Consider the following 6,000-nt stretch of genomic DNA (forward strand, 5'->3'; position numbering starts at 1 on the left):
TGTCGGGGTCTGGTCTGGGATCCTAACAAATGTCGCGGTCTGGTCCGGTACCCCAACAAATGTTGGGGTGTGGTCCTGGGTCATAACAAATGTCGGGGTCTGGTCCGGTTCCTAACAAGTACAGGCGTCTGGTCCGGGATCCTAACAAATGTCGGGGTCTGGTCCGGGATCCTAACAAGTGCCAGGGTCTGGTCCGGTACCCCAACAAATGTCGGGGTCTGGTACAATAACAAATGTCGGGGTCTGGTCCGGTACAATAACAAATGTCGGGGTTTGGTCCGGTACCCTAACGAATGTCAGTGTCTGGTCCGGTACCCTAACAAATTTCGGGGTCTGGTCCGGTACCCTAACGAATGTCAGTGTCTGGTCCGGTACCCTAATGAATGTCGGGTTCTGGTCCGGTACCCTAACAAATGTCGGGGTCTGGTCCGGTACAATAACAAATGTCGGGGTCTGGTCCGGTACAATAACAAATTTCGGGGTCTGTTCCGATATCCTAACAAATGTCGGGGTCTGGTCCGGTACAATAACAAATGTCGGGGTCTGGTCCGGGGTCCTAACGAATGTCGGGGTCTGGTCCGGGACTCTAACTAATGTCGGGGTCCGGTACAATAACAAATGTCGGGGTCTGGTCCGGGATCCTAACAAATGTCGGGGTCTGGTCCGGAACCCTAACAAATGTCGGGGTCTGGTCCGGTACCCTAACAAATGTCGGGGTCTGGTCCGGTACCCTAACAAATGTCGGGGTCTGGTCCGGTACAAGAACAAATGTCGGGGTCTGGTCCGATATCCCAACAAATGTCGGGGTCTGGTCCGGTACAATAACAAATGTCGGGATCTGGTCCGGTACCCTAACAAATGTCGGGGTCTGGTCCGGGATCCTAACAAATGTCGGGGTCTGGTCCGGTACAATAACAAATGTCGGGGTCTGGTCCGGTATCCCAACAAATGTCGGGGTCTGGTCCGGTACAGTAACAAATGTCGGAGTCTGATCCGGGATCCTAACAAATGTCGGGGTCTGTCCGGGATCCTAACAAATGTCGGGGTCTGGTTCGGTACAATAACAAATGTCGGGGTTTGGTCCGGTACCCTAACGAATGTCAGGGTCTGGTCCGGGATCCTAACAAATGTCGGGGTCTGGTCCTGGGTCATAACAAATGTCGGGGTCTGGTCCGGTATCCTAACAAGTACAGGCGTCTGGTCCGGGATCCTAACAAATGTCGGGGTCTGGTCCGGGATCCTAACAAATGTCGGGGTCTGGTCCAGGATCCTAACAAATGTCGGGGTCTGGTCCGGTACCCCAACAAATGTCGGGGTCTGGTCCGGTACACTAACAAATGTCGGGGTCTGGTCCGGGATCCTAACAAATGTCGGGGTTTGGTCTGGGATCCTAACAAGTGCCAGGGTCTGGTCCGGTACCCCAACAAATGTCAGGGTCTGGTACAATAACAAATGTCGGGGTCTGGTCCGGTACAATAACAAATGTCGGGGTTTGGTCCGGTACCCTAACGAATGTCAGTGTCTGGTCCGGTACCCTAACAAATTTCGGGGTCTGGTCCGGTACCCTAACGAATGTCAGTGTCTGGTCCGGTACCCTAATGAATGTCGGGTTCTGGTCCGGTACCCTAACAAATGTCGGGTTCTGGTCCGGTACAATAACAAATGTCGGGGTCTGGTCCGGTACAACAACAAATGTCGGGGTTTGGTCCGGTACCCTAACGAATGTCAGTGTCTGGTCCGGTACCCTAACAAATTTCGGGGTCTGGTCCGGTACCCTAACGAATGTCAGTGTCTGGTCCGGTACCCTAATGAATGTCGGGTTCTGGTCCGGTACCCTAACAAATGTCGGGTTCTGGTCCGGTACAATAACAAATGTCGGGGTCTGGTCCGGTACAATAACAAATGTCGGGGTCTGGTCCGGGGTCCTAACGAATGTCGGGGTCTGGTCCGGGACCCTTACTAATGTCGGGGTCTGGTCCGGTACAATAACAAATGTCGGGGTCTGGTCCGGGATCCTAACAAATGTCGGGGTCTGGTCCGGAACCCTAACAAATGTCGGGGTCTGGTCCGGTACCCTAACAAATGTCGGGGTCTGGTCCGGTACCCTAACAAATGTCGGGGTCTGGTCCGGTACAATAACAAATGTCGGAGTCTGGTCCGGTATCCCAACAAATGTCGGGGTCTGGTCCGGTACAATAACAAATGTCGGGGTCTGGTCCGGTACCCTAATAAATGTCGGGGTCTGTTCCGGGATCCTAACAAATGTCGGGGTCTGGTCCGGGATCCTAACAAATGTCGGGGTCTGGTCCGGTACAATAGCAAATGTCGGGGTTTGGTCCGGTACCCTAACGAATGTCAGTGTCTGGTCCGGGATCCTAACAAATGTCGGGGTCTGGTCCGGGTTCCTAACAAATGTCGGGGTCTGGTCCGGTACCCCAACAAATGTTGGGGTCTGGTCCGGTACCCCAACAAATGTCAGGGTCTGGTACAAATGTCGGGGTCTGGTCCGGTATCCTAACGAATGTCGGGGTCTGGTCCGGTACCCTAACAAATGTCGGGGTCTGGTCCGGGATCCTAACAAATGTCAGGGTCTGGTCCGGGATCCTAACAAATGTCGTGGTCTGGTCCGGGATCCTAACAAATGCCGGGGTCTGGTCCGGGGTCCTAACAAATGTCGGGGTCTGGTCCGGTACCCTAACAAATGTCGGGGTCTGGTCCGGTACGATAACAAATGTCGGGGTCTGGTCCGGTATCCTAACAAATGTCGGGGTCTGGTCCGGGATTCTAACAAGTGCCAGGGTCTGGTCCGGTACCCCAACAAATGTCGGGGTCTGGTACAATAACAAATGTCGCGGTCTGGTCCGGTACAATAACAAATGTCGGGGTTTGGTCCGGTACCCTAACGAATGTCAGTGTCTGGTCCGGTACCCTAACAAATTTCGGGGTCTGGTCCGGTACCCTAACGAATGTCAGTGTCTGGTCCGGTACCCTAATGAATGTCGGGTTCTGGTCCGGTACCCTAACAAATGTCGGGGTCTGGTCCGGTACAACAACAAATGTCGGGGTTTGGTCCGGTACCCTAACGAATGTCAGTGTCTGGTCCGGTCCCCTAACAAATTTCGGGGTCTGGTCCGGTACCCTAACGAATGTCAGTGTCTGGTCTGGTACCCTAATGAATGTCGGGTTCTGGTCCGGTACCCTAACAAATGTCGGGTTCTGGTCCGGTACGATAACAAATGACGGGGTCTGGTCCGGTATCCCAACAAATGTCGGGGTCTGGTCCGGGGTCCTAACAAATGTCGGGGTCTGGTCCGGGATCCTAACAAATGTCGTGGTCTGGTCCGGGATCCTAACAAATGTCGGGGTCTGGTTCGGGATCCTAACAAATATTGGGTCTGGTTCTGTATCCTAACAAATGTCGGGGTCTGGTCCGGGATCCTAACAAATGTCGGGGTCTGGTCCGCTACCCTAACAAATATCGGGGTCTGGTCCGGTATCCTAACAAATGTCGGGGTCTGGTCCGGTATCCCAACAAATGTCAGGGTCTGGTCCGGGGTCCTAACAAATGTCGGGGTCTGGTCCGGGATCCTAACAAATGTCGGGGTCTGGTCCGGTATCCCAACAAATGTCGGGGTCTGGTCCGGGATCCCAACAAATGTCGTGGTCTGGTCCGGGATCCTAACAAATGCCGGGGTCTGGTCCGGGGTCCTAACAAATGTCGGGGTCTGGTCCGGTACCCTAACAAATGTCGGGGTCTGGTCCGGTACGATAACAAATGTCGGGGTCTGGTCCGGTATCCTAACAAATGTCGGGGTCTGGTCCGGGATTCTAACAAGTGCCAGGGTCTGGTCCGGTACCCCAACAAATGTCGGGGTCTGGTACAATAACAAATGTCGCGGTCTGGTCCGGTACGATAACAAATGCCGGGGTCTGGTCCGGGGTCCTAACAAATGTCGGGTTCTGGTCCGGTACCCTAACAAATGTCGGGGTCTGGTCCGGTACAACAACAAATGTCGGGGTTTGGTCCGGTACCCTAACGAATGTCAGTGTCTGGTCCGGTACCCTAACAAATTTTGGGGTCTGGTCCGGTACCCTAACGAATGTCAGTGTCTGGTCCGGTACCCTAATGAATGTCCGGTTCTGGTCCGGTACCCTAACAAATGTCGGGTTCTGGTCCGGTACGATAACAAATTTCGGGGTCTGGTCCGGTATCCCAACAAATGTCGGGGTCTGGTCCGGGGTCCTAACAAATGTCGGGGTCTGGTCCGGGATCCTAACAAATGTCGTGGTCTGGTCCGGGATCCTAACAAATGTCGGGGTCTGGTTCGGGATCCTAACAAATATTGGGGTCTGGTTCGGTATCCTAACAAATGTCGGGGTCTGGTCCGGGATCCTAACAAATGTCGGGATCTGGTCCGGTACCCTAACAAATATCGGGGTCTGGTCCGGTATCCTAACAAATGTCGGGGTCTGGTCCGGTATCCCAACAAATGTCAGGGTCTGGTCCGGGGTCCTAACAAATGTCAGGGTCTGGTCCGGGATCCTAACAAATGTCGGGGTCTGGTCCGGTATCCCAACAAATGTCGGGGTCTGGTCCGGGGTCCTAACAAATGTCGGGGTCTGGTCCGGGGTCCTAACAAATGTCGGGATCTGTTCCGGGATCCTAACAAATGTCGGGGTCTGGTCCGGTATCCCAACAAATGTCAGGGTCTGGTCCGGGGTCCTAACAAATGTCGGGGTCTGGTCCGGGATCCTAACAAATGTCGGGGTCTGGTCCGGTATCCTAACAAATGTCGTGGTCTGGTCCGGGATCCTAACAAATGTCGGGGTCTGGTCCGGTATCCCAACAAATGTCGGGGTCTGGTCCGGGATCCCAACAAATGTCGGGGTCTGGTCCGGGGTCCTAACAAATGTCGGGGTCTGGTCCGGGGTCCTAACAAATGTCGGGATCTGTTCCGGGATCCTAACAAATGTCAGGGTCTGGTCCGGTACCCCAACAAATTTCAGGGTCTGGTCCGGGGTCCGAACAAATGTCAGGGTCTGGTCCGGCACCCCAACAAATGTTGGGGTCTGGTCTGGGATCCTAACAACAGTTTTGGTCCCCTTATTTAAGGAAAAATCTATTATCACTGGAGGCAGTACAGAGGAGATTTACCAGGATGATCCCAAGTATGGAGGGACCGCCATATGAGGAAAGATTAAACAGGTTGGATCTGTAGTTCTCGGAGTTCAGACAAATGAGAGGTGATGTGATGAAAACACAAAATTCTTCAGGAATTAGACAGGGTAAATGTTGGGGGGATGTTTCCACTCAAGGGAGAGTATAGGACCAGAGGGCATCGTTGCAGAATAAGGGGGGGGGTGCTATTTTAAGATAGCTTTGAGGAAAAATTTCTTCTCTGAGTGGTGAATCTTCGGACTTCTCTACCCCAGGAAGCTGTGGAGGCCGAGTCCTTGAAGGTTCTCAAGGCTGAGATCAATAGGTTTAAAAGAAGAAAATGAATGTCTGTTTTATCAGGATGTTCAATTTTTTTAACAAAGAAATTGCAACAACAAACAGAAAAGTAGAAAGATCACTGCAGGTGCCAATGCACAAGGGGTACAGCAGAAAACACGGCGGTTAGCACTGTTGCTTCACAGCGCCAGGGTCCCGGGGTCGATTCCCGGCTCGGGTCACTGTCTGTGCGGAATTTGCACGTTCTCCCCGTGTCTGCGTGGGTTTCCTCCGGTGCTCCGGTTTCCTCCCACAAGTCCCGAAAGACGTGCTTGTTACTTGAATTGGACATTCTGAATTCTCCCTGTGTGGCGACTGGGGGCTTTTCGCAGTAACTTCATTGCAATGTTAATGTCAGCCTACTTGTGACACTAATAAAGATTATTATTAAACTATTCATTCCATAGTTGAGAACAAATAAGACTTGATGATTCAGGGACAGAATCGTCAATGTGTTCCTTCCAGGGAAAGGTGACCTGTCTGCACCCAAGCAACATTTAAGACCT

The sequence above is a fragment of the Scyliorhinus torazame genome, chromosome 17, assembly GCF_047496885.1.
Source record: "Scyliorhinus torazame isolate Kashiwa2021f chromosome 17, sScyTor2.1, whole genome shotgun sequence".
Classification (NCBI taxonomy): Eukaryota; Metazoa; Chordata; class Chondrichthyes; order Carcharhiniformes; family Scyliorhinidae; genus Scyliorhinus; species Scyliorhinus torazame.